The following is an 18,159-nucleotide window of genomic DNA, read 5'->3' on the forward strand; positions in this document are numbered from 1 at the left end:
AATAAATATGTTGTTCATAGAATTATAAATTGTCTGTAAATACAGTGTTACGTAGTAGTCCTCCATTTTTATTAATTATTATATTTACATTTTATGTATTTTTCCTCTGTCATCCAATTCAGCTGCTTTGAATTTCTATTTGAAATACCAGCCCGCTTCCTTTATTAATTAATCTAAGCATGGAAATGATTTTTAGATAAAACAATGTCAGCCAGACGTTCTGATGCCAGTGTCATTTTTCCCTTATTGGCTTTTTCACTTAAAATTTCTCTCATTGAAATGACTGACGGTGCACAGTGTTTAGGCTTTTATTACAATAGCTGTAGTATATAAATCATTGTCTCAATATATAAACATGTTGATAAGGTGTTTTGCCAACAGACACTAACAGTAATATGTTAAATTGTAATTTCGTTGTCTGGCAAAAAAGAGTAAAACAGCCAGAGGTTCAAAAGATTAAGGAGTCCTGTATTGTGTGAATTATTCGTTTAGCCTATTAAGAATTATAGTTAGAGAATTGTAATTGTTGTAATGATCTTCGAAGTTGGTTGCTGTTTTTTTTTGTTTTCCTGCTTAACTGCTTTAATTTTTTTAATTTTTCAGCCAAGATTATTTTGAAGAGCTCAAAGTTTTGAAATTTCAGATGCGTAGTTTATAAAAGTTCATCATCAGGGTTATTTTCGTATATTGTTGTAATACATTGTTTTTAGCCCTTTAATGTGTATTTCAGTATAACATCGGATTATGTTTAATAGCGTATAGTTTTCATTTATTTTCAGAGTCTAACATGAAATTAAAACTGTTTCGTTGACAACGAATTCGCCTGAGCTTACATGTCCTAAAAGATGAATTAACTTTTGTACTCATTTCTGTACAATTTGATAGAAATTTTTTTCTCGTAATTAGAAAAAAACATAAAACGATTGAGACTGGTTCCTAAACATTTTGTCTCCCAGTGATATAACGGTAAGTTTTCGAGTTTACAACGCTAAAATCGTGGGTTCGGTTCCTCTCGGTGGACACAGCAGATAGCCCAATGTGGATTCGCTGTAAAACACACACACACAATGAACTTTTGAGCGCAAATCATAGAATGAATTAGTTTCTTTTATGATCCAAAGAAAAAAATCCACATCTTTAACCCATGACCATGATTAAAACTTGGATACAGAGTTACTGTATTTACAGATATAAAGCTCCGACTTTATTCATAACTTTGGCAATTTTCCAATAAATTCAATCACCCTTTGCAATACTGTATATTACAGATAAGGTCTTAAAACCTCTTCCGGAGGACCTTTACAGTTAAAAAACAAGTAAAACGAAATAAATAACAATGAATGCAATGCAGTATTAATCACACACGTGCTTTACCAAATGGAGTAAACATCATAAATATAAATTTGCAGGATACATTCTGATATGAAACACTATATTTATGTGTATATACCAGAAACAAAAGCTATCAAATGAATTCCAATGTTACTCGAAGTGTCTTAGTGAAATATTATATTACTAGCAACCAGTTTCTTGATATTTTCAGAAATATCTGAAAAGACTAAAACTACAAATTATTAACGTGAAATAAACAAAGAAATTAAATAATAAACCAACTATGGATAAACATCCAAATAAAAGTTATAGGCAATTGTATACTCGGAGTAGTAACGAAACTGTGCGTTTCTCTATTTCGCCATAACTACACACATAACGTTCCAAAAAATACTGGCTAAAGGAAATCATGAGTATCTTTGTTTACATTATTCACCTCTTAGAATATTGGGACGCCTGATGTGGAGGGTGAATAAGTTTATTGAAACAGTTATTTTGTTTTGGTTTAAATTTCGCGCAAAGCTACACGAAGGCTATCTGCGCTAGCCATCCTTATTTCGCTATTGAAAAAGTAAAAGGAAGAAGCTAGTCATCACCGCCCACCGCCAACTCCAAGGATACTCTTTTATCAACGAATAATGGGATTGACCGTCATATTATAATGCCCCCAAGGCTGCAATGGCGAGCATGTTTAGTAGCACTGGAATTCGAACCCGCGACGAAATTCTTAGTAATATTCTTGATGTGATACTTAACATTATGCTCCCCGCTAGTACAGTGGTACGTCTACGAATTTACAACGCTAAAATCAGGGGTTCGATTCCATTCGATGGGCTCAGCAGATAGCCCGACGTGGCTTTGCTATAAGAAAAACATACACACACTTAAAATCGTCTCAAATTCCTTGTGTTATTTAGAGACAACAATTTTTCTTCAAAATCCACAGAGAAAACTTTAACGTCGTATGCATAACCCACTAATAAACACAGTTTGGATTAAGTTGACCTGTGAAAACAGAAGAAAATCATATATTGATATATTTTAATGCCATAACCGTAACCCACTATAAAACAAACTTTGGATTTGCAGCTGTGAAATTCTTCCTAGAAAAAAATAACAAAATCTTTTAAAGCTCATATTTAACTTACTTTTTGTTTTAGAAGGTTTACTTTAAGTTCTAGATAATTGTGTGCTTTACTTATAAAACAATAGTAATGGGTTACGTGGGAAATAAAACATTTGATATATTACTATTGTGTTTTAATAGAGAGTTTGTAGTTATTTAAAACCATCGTAGAAGCAGTTTGTGAGTGATTATTTTGCAATTTGGAGTATTTTTACCCATCACTGACGACATCTGTCAACTAATCAATAACAAGAATCCTGTGAATGGAATATCTTAAGAAAAAAATCCATTTCTGGATGTTTTCTGATAATACCCTAAGACAGATATGTAAGCATTGATTTTTGTTACAAACCCATAACTCTCACAGATACTTTTAAGATCTTTACAGCATTCTAATTACACAATGTTCAATATTCCTTGAATGTAACTTAAACATTACATGCTTTGTCGCTGTACTCAAGGAGATAGAAAAAGATTAAGGGTTCAGGTAGTATTAATACCATAAAAAAGTTCAGATTTTAAGATATAATATTTAAGGAGCTCAGAAAATATGTCGCTCTGTTAAGGTCAAAGCTACACAATGGAAGCTATGCTATGCTCACCACAGGTATGGGAGCCCAGTTTTTAATGCTGTTAGCACAGCTATTTATCGCTGAGTCATTGAGGAAGACCTTCTTGGAACTCATTGCTCAAGGCACACGATGATTTAAAATATAATGAACAACAATCTAAAGCACTTAAGGATACAGCTTAGAAAAAAAAACACCTGAAACTCATCTGTTAAACGGAATAAAATTGTATATATTGACAGCTTACTATCAAACTTACCTCACGAATCTATTCAGTGATATACCTATGCGAGCAAATTAATAGTGATTTGATTCGAAAAGTAGTCGGGGTTTTACTGGTAATATTTTATGTTAATGTCTAATATAAGTGCAATTATGTGCATAATTTATATTCAGGTACATTGTGCAACTACAATAAGTTTGTTTGTTTGTTTTGGAATTTCGCACAAAGCTACTCGAGGGCTATCTGTGCTAGCCGTCCCTAATTTAGCAGTGTAAGACTAGAGGGAAGGCAGCTAGTCATCACCACCCACCGCCAACTCTTGGGCTACTCTTTTACCAACGAATAGTGGGATTGACCGTCACATTATACGCCCCCACGGCTGGGAGGGCGAGCATGTTTAGCGCGACGCGGGCACGAACCCGCGACCCTCAGATTACGAGTCGCACGCCTTACGCGCTTGGCCATGCCAGGCCCACTACAATAAGAGTCAAACACATAAAAAAACGAGGTTCTTGACCAAATGAAAGATAAAATATTTATTATTATTATTGTTACGATAACATAGATACAAGCCCTAAGACAATTTGCAACAGTATTACCAAAACTAGTCGACTGTTACTAACAATCAAAATTTTAAGCTGTGTACATACTTATTTGTGTAACATGCCATGAAACGTGTGCAGGAAAAACTAAAACTTGAAGATTACATAAGTATCCTGTGCAACACTTAGCTTCATCAAGTAATCAGTACAAATTTAGTAATTCAATAATCTCTGTTTTTACGTTTTGATTGTGAGAGGAATTGTTATGGTTTCTTATGAATTTCGCGAAAAGCTACACGAGGACCATCTGCGTTATTCGTCCCTAATTTAGCATTGAAAGAATAGAGGGAAGACAACTAGTCATCACTGTCCACCGCGAACTGTTGAGCTACTCTTTTACCAACAAATAGTGAGATTGGCCATCACATTATAACGCTCCCACCTACGACTGAAAGGGCGAGCATATTTGGTGAGACGAGAATTCGAATTCGTGACCCGCAAATTGCGGGAAGGTCATGTGCCCCAAACACCTAACGTAGCCAGGCTATACTCTCTGTGTTTTTATTTAGCAAAGCCTGAAGAAGCTATGTGCTGTATCCATCGAGAAGAATCGAACCTCTGATTGTAACGTTGTAATTCTGCAGACCTACTGCTGTCCCGAGTAAGAAAAAGAAAAACGTTTTCAGGACAAATGTTTCAGTTATTAATAAATATTCAATGAGGTTGAAAGATAATCGAAATTTAAAGAAAATGTAAATCTACATAGAAATACAAAATTAGCAGGCTTTAAAACTAAATGTGAGCATAGTTTCAAGTTTTGATTTCTAAATGATTTTACTGTTGCATATAACTTTATTCATATCTTTCTCGTAACAATTTACTTCTATTATTTATATATTTTATGTTGATTATTTTTAGTTTTCATCTTTCCCAAATATCTCTGAGAAGTGCCACCATCATCATGAAACCGGTTACTAATGATGTCTTTTATTAAAACACTTTGAACAAATTAGAAATAATGCGAAACTCTTGTCGTTTTTATTATTTTACATACTTCGTTGGTGTGTCTTCATATTTATTGTTTTCGATATACATATGTATATATATAACACGTTGATGTAAATATACATAACTGTTTAAATAATGTTTATGTTTTTATCATACATCGATATTTACATACAAAACTTTATTTATCAGGCAAATATGTTGTTGATTTGTTAAACATTAGATCTTTGCCCATTTTTATACATTATTTTACTTAAAGTTTTTCCTCGCTATAAATTATTACTGTTTAGATCTCTCTCTCGTTTCATTTTACGATACTTCAATTTCCAATCGATAATAAAGATCGATATCTAAACATAGTTTTAAACTCTTAAAATTTTCTAAATTTGATGCATCAACTGCACGTGAGTGTAACTGTAGAAGTGCACGTGTAAAATAAGGCCGTAAAATGTAGTTATCAACACGCTATCGCACGATCGATTATAATAATTTTTTTTACATTTTGTAAACTTTGGTACTTGACACATTCTACTTAAAAGAGGTATAATTATTAATTATTAGGAACGAATAAGAGAATAAAGTTAGTTGAAAAACGTCCTTGGTAAAGACGTACATATGTCTTCATGCAATTTCAAGGTATCTGAGTTGTGTATCAGTTCTTTATCAATTAACTTACAAATCTCCAGTGGGACAGTAGGTCTGGTCTCTAAATGTGAACAATTCTGAAAACGGATCAGACAGGCCAGACAAGACAAGAAATGAAATGGATTTGGTTGTGGTTAGATAAATGATGAAAGGATATGGCACAGAATATAATAGGATGGAGTGAACTAGAATAGGACGGAATATAGTGTATATTATGACTTGGTAACGTATGGTGGGGAAAGAAGTGTTGAGCAAAATATCGAACAGGGTTGAGTTTGGTAAGACAAAATTTCATTGGGTGTTGTAATGCAAAACAAGAGGGTAGAGTTACTTTGGCAGGATATACAGTTAGTTACAAAAAGAGTGTGTATTTTTATTAATAATATAGGAGTATAACGTGAAATTCACATACGCAATCAAAATATACGAACATAAGGTGTCTCCTCATAAATGTTCAGATTATTAGATAGTCCACATTTTTATACAACTAAGTATATTACTACTTTCATGAAATATGATTAGAGGTAGAAGTACACTTGAACGTTCACTGAAGTTAACTTAGAATGATACAAGTAACCGCAACTCAAGCCGATACAACAAGAATAAAAGTATATTACTTAAAATACAATTGATGTTTATTTGTAAAATAAATAATAACTTGTAAATATCAATTCTGGAGGTTACTAACGCTAAAATCTGGTTTTGACACCTGCGATTGGCACATTACAAGTAGCCAGATGTGTAGGAAGCTCTTTCCCTACCAAAAAACGAGTATCAATTATATCTCAAATGTGCAACCAGCCAAGACAGTGATTATGTGAATAGTGTAAGCTTTTGTGCTGCCATCTATTAATGTAAATGCAAAATCTAAATTTAAAAACTAAACAAAGAAACTTCCAAGATTCAAAATGTTCAAGCTATTTTTAAACTCACTATAAAACAATAAAAAATGGATAAGCTCATTTCGCGAGTTTACGCATTACCAGAGCTTCAGTTATTTGTCAAGGAAAATTTTCTGTTATATAACCTTTTAAAAAAGTAACAATATCGTAGCTTTTATTGTTAATTTACATCTCTTCCATGGTATATGAAATATATATATATATATATGTTATTAATCGTACAGTTTGGGAATTTCATGTTACATTTTTCATATATTTAAAGTTTTATCAACGTTTCTCCAATTCTACAGTATTACGTTTTTAGTACACCACGTGGTAATATTGCGTATTGACTTGTTGCAAAGAAACAAACATCATGCACGTGTATAAATCACATGAAATTATAAACGTTTTGTTTGTTTGTTAATAAGCCCAAAGTTACACAATGGCCAAGTGGGTAATGCGCCCAACTAGTTATTTGAGGGACACGGGTTTCGAATCCCCGTCACATCAAACATGCTCGTCCTTTCAGCCATGGGGGCATTATAACGTGATGGTCAATCCCACTATTCGTTGATAAAAGAGTAGCCCAAGAGTTGGCAGTGGATGGTGATGACTAGCTGCCTTCCCTCTAGTCTTACACTGCTAAATTACGTAGCTCTCGTGTAGCTTTGAACAAAATTCAAAAACAAGCAAACATACTTATCAAGGGTATCATTATTAGCACAACCTTGGTTGAGGGCGTAATAATAGTATAATGGTTAAAATACTTAGTATTTCAAGAATAATAATCATAAAGGGACTGTGCAACTTCCTTCAGAAAACGATATTTTTTATTGGGAGAACCAGATGCAACTAAAATATGGTTCCTATTTTCTTAAATCGCTAATAATATGAAGTAAATATATCAGTTCAGAACATATATTCTTATAATAAGCGGTTTTATATAGAAGAGTTTAAACTGACAAAGTTTTGCCGATTTTTTGTAAATTAATCATTATTAATATATATATAATGTAATACATCAAGTACCGTTACATAAATAATAAGTTTGAACATAGTTGCGAAGGTTTCCAAAAGATGACAGGTGTGACGAGCCATCATTTACTTAGGCAGTTTAAATATTTCTTTTTGCGTATTTAAAGAGTTAAAAATAGGGTCTCGATACGTATGGTAGCCACAGTATGGAAAGCTCATTATGTGCTTAATAATACACTAAAGCTCCTCTATTCATTTTTCTAGGTTACAACTATATTTTCATAAAAATAAATCTTATATAATTTACTTTAGAATTCATAAAGTTTCGTCACAGACGTTCCGGGAGATATATTATAAAATTTGTTTTCAAATTTACAAAATATTGGATACGTAATGGACTTACTATTATATATTTATTTTAATATCTATATCTATTTCAGTTCAAAATATATTTAGAAATTCAAGTAACATTTTTGTTAACCTGTAGATGACCTGAGAAGGTCGAAATGTTGTTCTGTACTTTATTTTAATTAAAGTGTTAAAACCCATACCAGTCGTCTCGAGAATACATTTTTTTACTTCAAGGGGGTTTCTCGTTTTCATGAATACAACTTATATTGTTAAATGTTTATTGCAAAAGTCCCGCCTGTTCATTAAATTTCCAGAAAATTCTCGAGAGTAAGAATCAACAATATATGTTTTACGTTATTGCCAACTGAACTTTCGAGAACCTCACCTAAAGTTTATAAATCGACTCGTCAAGAGACAGTTTTCAGAATATCGTTGGTTTGTTACAGTCAGTATTCTATTAGCTATAACTGTGTTAAACGCTTATTAATCGGAAAACTACAGATATTTGACCAGAAACGTTTATATATTGCGAACATTACAAACCGTTCAATTTCAAAGGATTAACTTCGGGCATTAGTATTTCTGCGAGGATATTAGATATCTTCCTCGGTGAAAAGTTAGCTTCTATACCGAGTGAAGCCAGCCACGAATAGAGCAAGCTAGCTTCCCGTCAAATGAATTGTACCTATTTATCAACATAGAATTAATTCGTTCATCGTGAACTGTCGATAAAGTTTTCAGTTCCAGACCAGATGGAAGACTTATTATTGTTTGTAAATTTGTGAAACTTTTGTATATAAATCACTGTATCTAATAATCGTTATTATAACTTTTATTATTGTTTGCATATTAAAACATATTTGTGCAAAGAAAGAAATTTGTGTGTATCAACTCGTACTATGTGACATGTGATTAACCAATCAACAGCTTAGAATGTCCTCAGAGTGGATTTTCTCCATCATTTTAATCTGTGAAAAGGCTACCACGTTCTTTCGAACTAAGGTTTTATGAAGGAAGGTTGTGTCTTCAGTCTGCTTGAAGTTTCATATTTAGTAAAATCTAAATACATTAGAGTTCCACTATAATTTATTAAGCTTAGTAACTACCAAATGGTAGTACCTCATTTTCATTTTTATTTATTTGTTTATATTTATTTTTTTATTTCATCTTTATATGTTTATCTTTTTCTTATTCTTGCTTGGGAGAGCAGTCACCTTCCCACAACTGTCTGTAGGCAGTGAAAGGTGATACAGATGTGGGACGTTGTGAGCTTGAGCATCCACATCTCGATCTCCTAATTTCTAATTTTCTTATGTGAGACTAGCAAATTGGAGATTAAGACTAATAGACGGTGTATCCCCATCACAATTTGGGTCATACTCCGCAGTCACCTCTAAAGCCTAGGCTATATTGTATAATCCCACATTATAGCTTCTATCCTAGGATCCCTTTTTTTTAATGTGCAGCGTATTTAAAAAGAAAATATTTTTTTATTTCATGTTAATGTGCTTTGGTTAATGGCTTGAATATTTTATGGGTATAATATAATTAATCAGAGGCTGGAATTTGCTGTTTTTAACGCAGTCCTTCCTAATGATTTTGTTTGTTCATTTAACTTCATGTAGATATAAATTATTTAATTTCACTAAAATGTATATATATAAAATACACAGATCGATAAAATAAATAAGTATATAGATGATTAATGGCCTGGCATGGCCAGGTGGGTTAAGGCGTTCAACTCGTAATCCGAGGTTCGCGAGTTCGCATCCCCGTCGCGCCAAACATGCTCGCCCTTTCAGCCGTGGGGGCGTTATAATGCAACGGTCAATCCCACTATTCGTTGGTAAAAGAGTAGCCCAAGAGTTGGCGGTGGGTGGTGATGACTAGCTACCTTCCCTCTAGTCTTACACTGCTAAATTAGGGACGGCTAGCGCAGATAGCCCTCGTGTAGCTTTGCGCGAAATTTTAAAGATATCAAGCTTATTCTTCTATCATCTGACATATATATATCACATATTTCTAGACATCATGAAATCAAATCACCCTATTAAAGCACAAAGCAAAGCAAACTTCTACAAAATAATTGAATAGCATAGGCCAAAGAACTCTGATTAACAACTTAACAGAATGAGTTTGTGGTCTGATTCACTGTCTGATACCATAAAGTTACCGTTAAAACGTCAATGGAATGCGTTTGTTACTTAGCACCCACAAACAAACAATGACTCAAGAACTTCGAACATTAGCTGAGATGCTTCAAATTTTCCCAATGAAACCGTTATACCATAAAATTCTAAAGTATGTTCACTCTAAACGTTTAAAAACTGCCTTTTGAACACGGCATACTATCTCATGTACGAGTAAATTAATTAATTACGGTAAATAGCTTACCGTAAGCTATCTAGCGATTCTATAGTATTCATGGAATGTGCCTGTCACTTAGCACCTGCAGAATCGATATGCGGCAGCTGACATTTGACGAATCCAATTTTATCAGACCCACGTGTGCACAGCGAACGTTACATTCGAAGCTTTTATTCTGATTGTTGTGACTTCTCTCTCGCTATACCATATTAAATCAATTTCAAATAATTATTACCACTCAGCTGTTAGCGGAGAATTATATTTTACCTACTTTCATCGAGTCTGTAGAAATATCTTTCTCAAAAAATTGGTTCGTGTGATTAGATATAGATAGTCTTTTCTGTTTTATATGACATCAATACAGTGTGAACAAGTCAATATAGTTTAACCATAATTTTTTTTAAATTGTTAATACTTTAGACTTTCCTCCCCCAGTAGCACGGTGGAATGTTTACGGACTTACAACGATAGAATCCGGGTTTTGATACCCGTAGTTGGCAATTCACAAATAGCCCATTGTGTAGCTTTGTGCTTAATTCCAAACAAACAGATCGTATGGAATAATATAAATATCTGTTTAATTCTCCACCTACTTTACGTGTGCAACAGTTGAACAGATATGTCGCAGAAACAATTTATGTATACAAACGTACGTTTCTTTTCCAGGTGTAAATCCTTCTTGATTACGTTATTTACTGTTATTTGGAGCACGTGTACGATTTCTGCTACTGGTCTTGATTATTCTGCTACAAGACACCGCACTTTACTTACAACACCTTACGTACAATTTTCTGCTCTTCTCTATTAGGATGGTCCAGGTGTTTCAAATTTATTTACATTTCTTTGTCTTCCAATTCCGTTAAGTACAAAAGATAGCCCTATACTGGAAGTTTTAAATCCTCGATCTGAACATATCTTTATAATCTGAATGTATAAATATTTTTTATCGGAAAAAGACTGTTAGATACCTTTTCCAAAACAGATTGGTTTTTAATGGCCTCACACTACCTACAAATCGCAAAACAATACCAGAGTGTAGTTCTGATACATTCCACTGCGGCTTATATCAGTTGTGATTGTCATGTGATTTTCACGTTCGAAACATTTTTAATACAACGTACTCAAACATCGGTATATATATATATATATACACAGGTTTGTAATTTATTAAAGTACGGTTTAATTTAACAGTACAGTTTCTGGTTTGTTTTGAATTTCGCGCAAAGCTACACAAGGGCTATCTGCGCTAGCCGTCCTTAATTTAGCAGTGTAAGACTAGAGAGAAGGCAAGTAGTCATCACCACCCACTGCCAACTCTTGGGCTACTCTTTTACAAATAAATAGTGGGATTGACCGTCACATTATAACACTTTTATGGCTGAAAAGGCGAGCATGTTTGGTATTACGGGGATTCGAACCCGCGATTATCACATTACAAATCAAGTGCTTTAACCACCTGGCCATGTCGGACCTCTTACATCGAGAACATAAAATGGTTTAACTATGAATTAGCGGTAAGAAATATTTACTTTTGTACATGACTACCGAGATCACAGGTTTGAAAACGTGTAAACATGTTCAGGCATACCAGAATTATATGGCGAACTTTAGCAAGCAAAGTCCATAAAGACCCAGCAAATACTGAGACTATACTTGGAGAATATTTCACTACTTATCTTAAACTGTTCTAAACATGAATAATTATACTCCATGAACTACATTATAATCCAAATAGAAATTTTCATTCAAAACAAAACTCATCTCATTAACCTTACACTGACCAAAACTGAGATATTACATAGCATGATTAAACCTTGTGAGTTAATCAACTTATGGTTAAGTGTAAATACATATAGTCCAACAACACACTCTGGAGGAGACACGAAAAATTTCCTCTATGCACACACGCTGCTGAGTCCCTTCTCTTGAATAATCATTAAGTAGAACGAAATCCAATCTAGAGGAACACTACACATTTATATTTGATTGTAATAACTTGGGTTGTTGTTGTTTTTTTATTTTATTATTCAAAAGTAATCAAATGAAAACTAGCAAATTCGACAGCATTACCTATTAAAGAGAATATATATTGCACTAATGTATTTCGCACGAACCACGTTTAGAAAGCGTCAAAATTTTTATTTAACCTATTTTTTGTTTTATTGTTTCTATATATATAAATACTCATAAAAACAATACTGAAAATAATTAAATTACCTTATATTATACAGTCCTTTACCCGTGAAACGTGCATCTAAACCACTACGAAATTCTTGCGTTTTTCTTCATAAAGTTTAACTAAAGCACCCACACCCTCACCAAAACTAAACTAATACACGATAGAAATGTTAAAATGACGTCTCAGGCTCGCGACGAGAGAATGTATTTTGTATTTTGGAATTTCGCACAAAGCAACTCGAGGGCTATCTGTGCTAGCCGTCCCTAATTTAGCAGTGTAAGACTAGAGGGAAGGCAGCTAGTCATCACCACCCACCGCCAACTCTTGGGCTACTCTTTTACCAACGAATAGTGGGATTGACCGTCACATTATAACGCCCCCACGGCTGGGAGGGCGAGCATGTTTTCGCGCGACTCGGGCGCGAACCGAAGACCCTCAGATTACGAAGCGCACGCCTTAACGCGCTAGGCCATGCCAGGCCTGTCGCGACGAGAGATATTGTTAAACTATGAGCCTTGTGGTTAAACTTTTTGTGGTTTATATTATTCTTCGATGAAGTGCACTCTAACTTGTTTCTTTACACGTGTCGATAAAAATGCGTGGTATTTTTAATAAAAAACATTTAATTAATTTTGCTAATTTTGAAAACTATCACATAGGCTGTTTAGAATAAGTTGTTGATTTTAAAATATTTATATACACATTTTTCTCTTATCGCTCTGTAAACAAATTTTGGGTGTAAATAATGCATGCTAAGATAACTGTATAGAAATTATAGTTATATTCGTTATAACTTAAATTCAAAACATAGAATTAAAACGATTCATGTTTGATTGTTTGTTTTTGAATTTCGCTCAAAGTTACATGAGGGCTATCTGCGCTAGCCGTCCCTAATTTAGCAGTGTAAAACTAGAGGGTAGGCAGCTAGTCATTACCACCCACTGCCAACTCTTGGGCTAATTTTTTACCAACGAATAGTGGGATTGACCGTCACATTATAACGCCGACAGCAAAAAATATATCGAGCTACAAAGAAAGTTTATATACGACAGAAAATGATGTGTCAAGCTACAAAGAAAATTTATATACGACAATAGAAAAGAATGTGTCTTTTAAAATTTAGATTTAATAAGCAGCGTTAGAGATAAACACCTCTTATATGGAAAAAATAATAAAAGAAATAGCATGTGATATCTGTTTATAAACTGTACTATAGAAACAGTCATAAGTGTTCAAATGTCACACCATGATATCTGAGTGTTAACATATTTAATTAATGAAAATTTGAAATACTTGTAAACCCAAACCTAGAGTGTGCTCGATATATAGCGATCTTCGACGTGACGAACGTCGCCTGATAGTTAGAGGGTTGAACTGTGGTTCCGTGCTTCCTATGCACGAGTCATGATGTCACTGAGTTTCACACTTTCAAATATGGGCTTGTTATAAATGTGACAGTCAAAATTGTGATTCAGTTGAAAGAGCTGGTGGTAGGCTGCTGGCCAACTGCCTACCATTTTTTCAGAATTGTCTTAGGCAATACATGAATCCTAGAGGCCTCTATCTCACAGATATATAACATGCCTTTCAGATTGAAAATTCCAACTCCGATCTATAACGTATTGTGATTAACGTGCTATATAGTCTTTTCTAACATAACCTGAGTAGCCTAATAGTCAGCGTACCGTTTGGAAATACGAGGATCTCATGTTCGAGAAATTGTTTTTACCAAATAAGCTTCGAAATTCCGTTGGAAGTGCGTTATAAGAGTGGCAATCAATCTCCCTGTTCAATTTTGAAAAATAGTTTCAAGCTGCGAGTGCTACCGCTTCTCATTGTTCAAATGAACAAACGTAAATAAGTTATTTAATATTTTGATCTACCTTTTCTTGTATGATCACTTTTTAAAAAGATGAATACCGTGGTATATAATACATAACAATCAAAACAGAATACATTCAGTATAATGCTTGCCTTTACTAAACGATACCGTTGTGTATGATATTATATAACCTTAAACCAAACTGATAATCGTTTTAATAACGTTACTCTTTACTCGCCTAAAAAGATTTTGAAATTAGTGTAAAATAATATTTTGTAATTAGTGTAAAATAATATTTTATTACTCTTTGTTTCTTATAAGCCGCGGTCCTGTTTGTCTCACCTATAGCTAGGTGTCTGATGTTGTGCGAACACAGCTCTCTGAAAATGTTTGTCGAACAAATGTTTTCCCAATGTCAACATAAAATAACCGACTTTTTACTGTGGTATTTGATTTCTGTTAAGACAATAAAAACAGCTGATAAATATTTATTATTTTCATAATTTAAAACAATGTTTCTTTTCTTTTGTTTGGTTTACGTATATATATTTTTATCTTAACCTATACCGACTTGCGTATGTATATATAACAGAAAGAAGGAAAAATAAATTGTATCCAATGACCTAAACTGTAAGTAAATGATTAATTAGATGTCTCTAAAACCAATGGGAACATTTCTATAACAAACTGCGTCATGTATTGCGTTTTGGTGTCTATATTCTACTTATTTAGAACAAAAGTTGAAACATTTTCACGAGACAATGTTAAGCACCAAGTTTAAAGGAAAAAAAAAAACTGTTTTATTATGAAAATACATGTGGCCTTCTTATGAAATGCTAAAATGAATTAATCAACACTGACCGTTATTGCACCATGTAAAAGTTTCCTTAGTTACTCCAAATTGTTACAGAGGCTGCTGTACATCACGAATAATATTTGTGTTTGTTGCCATGGGCACTCGTTTAAAAACCTCGAGATATTTAACCACAATAATATTTTAATAGTCAGTTGATTAAAATATTCTATTTAATTTCTGAATTTGAACATAATTCGATAAAGATGTAAACAGATTTATATACAAGCTATTTACCTAAACATTATTTAAAGCGCATAAAATTTTTGTGTTAATTCGTGTAACAAAACTCTAACAAGAGGGTGTTTGTAGAAAATTCCTTGGATATCCCTTTCCATGAGTATAATAGTGTGAATACCATCCTTCAGAAAGAAACTATGGTGTATTTTCTAATGATGTTTCATTAACAAGACGGATTTGTTAAGTTTAGCTCTTTGAAAAGTGAATTACATAACTCTTTTCAGATCGTGTGTGACGTAACTTAGAATTATGGTTGAGAGACTGTTGAAAGCAACAAACAAATTCCTTTATTCAAGATTCATGAAATCATGCCTCACCTGAAGTATGTTACGTAACAGTAGAAACACTCTTGCAGAGAAAAAATATTTTAATTTACGTCTTAAATCAGGTGAAACACTGTCACAATCAGACAGATATAAAAAAATACGTATGTTGGTTAAGCTAACATTTTTTGATAATACTAGTTTTGAATCAAGTCGCAGTACTCTGGGGCCTGGCATTACGAGTCGATGGTTCGAATCCCGGTTGCACCAAACATGTTCGCCCTCCCAACCGTAAGGGCGTTAATAAGTGGCGGTCAATCCCACTATTTGTTGCTAAAAGAGTAGACAAGAGTTGGCGGTGGGTGGTGATGACTAGCTGCCTTCCCTCTAGTCTCACACTGCTAAAGTAGGGACGGCTAGCGCAGATAGCCCTCGAATAGCTTTACGTGAAATTCAAAAAAAAAAAGTACTCTGATCAGCTTATCTTCATATATCTACCAGTAAACTCAGATATGGTAGTGTTTTCATAAAATATAGAGTGTAATGTTAAATAAGCAGTTAAAAAATAAGTTCGAGTTAGAGGAGAAAAACATATTTATATTCTTTTAGTTAAGCTTCAAATATCTATAATCTAATGATATTTTTCATAAATACGGTAGAACTTCAATTAACAGTCGTCGCACCATTAAGTGCAAAACATTTTAGTCGCTTTATTTTTGTGCTGTGTATAAATAAAATAAATCTTGCAATAAAGAGCACCTCGATATTCCGGATTAACGGAAGTGTCTTTCGTCTTGTCTTCTTTCCAGGCACTCGGTAAAGCCGGCAGTTAACATTTTCACTGCGGGCAGGTTAAAGTGCGCATATCATAACCTTTTTAAGAAATAATTTTCAAGATTCTACTATGACTAATAACACTATTTTTCGAAGCTTCTTTATTCTTCTACGTTTTAACAAAAATAATTAAAATTTAAAGATATGTGAATAAAGGGTATTTATTGGTTGATGAATAAATATGTTAAAATGAAAATACAATAGGATTTTGTATCTATACGCACAAATATCTTTGTATGTCTGTACGGTATACCGCTAAATTCCAAACATCCCTGAAAGATGATCAGTATCAAATATTTGCGAACCACCAGTGTAACTCTTTCTAAAATTACCTATTAAAGACTCTTATAAAGTAAACACACAGCCAATGATATAAATAATAAGTTTTAAAATTCACTGTACATGAATTTGTGCTAATGATCTATTGTGAGTGATGTACAAAACCATGGTACCTTTATACATATACATGTATATTCATGCTAAGGAATAGAATTAAATTTAAAAAACACATTTCGTTCTTCAATTTATTTAATGTTTTACAGTATACACAAAAAACACTGCTTACACAGGCCTACATGCAATAAAAACGGATTTAAGTCATAAATCATACAAAATGAAGGGCCATAAAATTCAGCTTTGTATGTGATATTAAGGGTACCTTGCCTTAGAAGACATTTGGACGCAATCAGAAGAGTGCGCTAAATGTCGAGATTTTACTCAAGCTTTTAACATGGGTCATTTGCTCCAATGACAAGTTTACAATCTGAAATTCTTTCGAAACAAAAATTAAAGATACTAATTCAGCTGGTTTGTAGATATTCTTTGAATTAACTTAAGCTTAATGAAGTCGGCAGTGGATATGGTAGATATTGTATGATTTATATATTCTACTTTTCTTTTACTAGTAAGTTTTTTTTAAGAATTACTAAATATGTACTATAGGAAAAACTGCCTTAACTCTAGAATTACTGATGAGAAGGTGGACTCCTACCCGTTTTTGTTGAACACATTTTTCTAAACTAAGTAAGCATCGAAGTGCTGTAATGTAGGTTTTTAACTTTGTTCGTTACATAGACTTTAACAATTTACAAATCACACAAAATAATAAAACACAAAACACAATCACTTAGCTTGAATTAAATATACCGAGTTTCAAAAAAAACGAAGAACTATCAAGTAGCGAAACTTGTCTCTGTCAGTTTAATTTCTTCGTTAATTTTTTTTTCTGAGACCGTGAAGACTAGCTTATTAAAAACTAATGCCGTTTTGTGTATTATATGTATTTTGTACGTATATATGTTTTCTTATAGCAAAGCCACATGGGCAATCTGCTGAGTCCACCGAAGGGAATTAAACCCCTGATTTTAGGATTGTAAATTCGAAGATTTACTGCTGTACCAGCGGAGGACCTGTTTTGTGTAACAATATTAGGTGATAACTGAAAATGCCTATTCAGGGGAAAGAAAGATAAAAGTAAATAGATTTTTGTTTTTGAAGAAATTTGCTAAAACGTAGCACAAACATATAATTAACTGAAACATGACGTATGGAACGTCATTATTAACATGAAAACCACTATAATTTATTGATTTCAGCCGTTTCAAGTGATTGTATAAAATAATTCTTTAACGTATGCCTTACCATAGCCGAATTTCGTGAATAAGCACAGAAAGATTATTCTGGCCATTGCTATCAAAAGTATATTTCAACATCTAACAAGGAACGTTTATGATAATCACTGCTAGGGTGAACATCCTGTTGCAACTGAGTGACCATTAATTTATTACTGAACGTGAAAAGAAGTGGAAAATGTATAAAAATATTAGCTTCGGCTTGGCACACTAAAAATAATATAAAGCAAACTACTTTTGATTGAGATTATCTGAAACTTCGGAAGGATTAGGTAAATTACATCATCTAGGTGTTTTTCAAATGCTATCTTAAAAGTT

Source organism: Tachypleus tridentatus, chromosome 4, assembly GCF_004210375.1.
Source record: "Tachypleus tridentatus isolate NWPU-2018 chromosome 4, ASM421037v1, whole genome shotgun sequence".
In the NCBI taxonomy this organism is placed as follows: domain Eukaryota; kingdom Metazoa; phylum Arthropoda; class Merostomata; order Xiphosura; family Limulidae; genus Tachypleus; species Tachypleus tridentatus.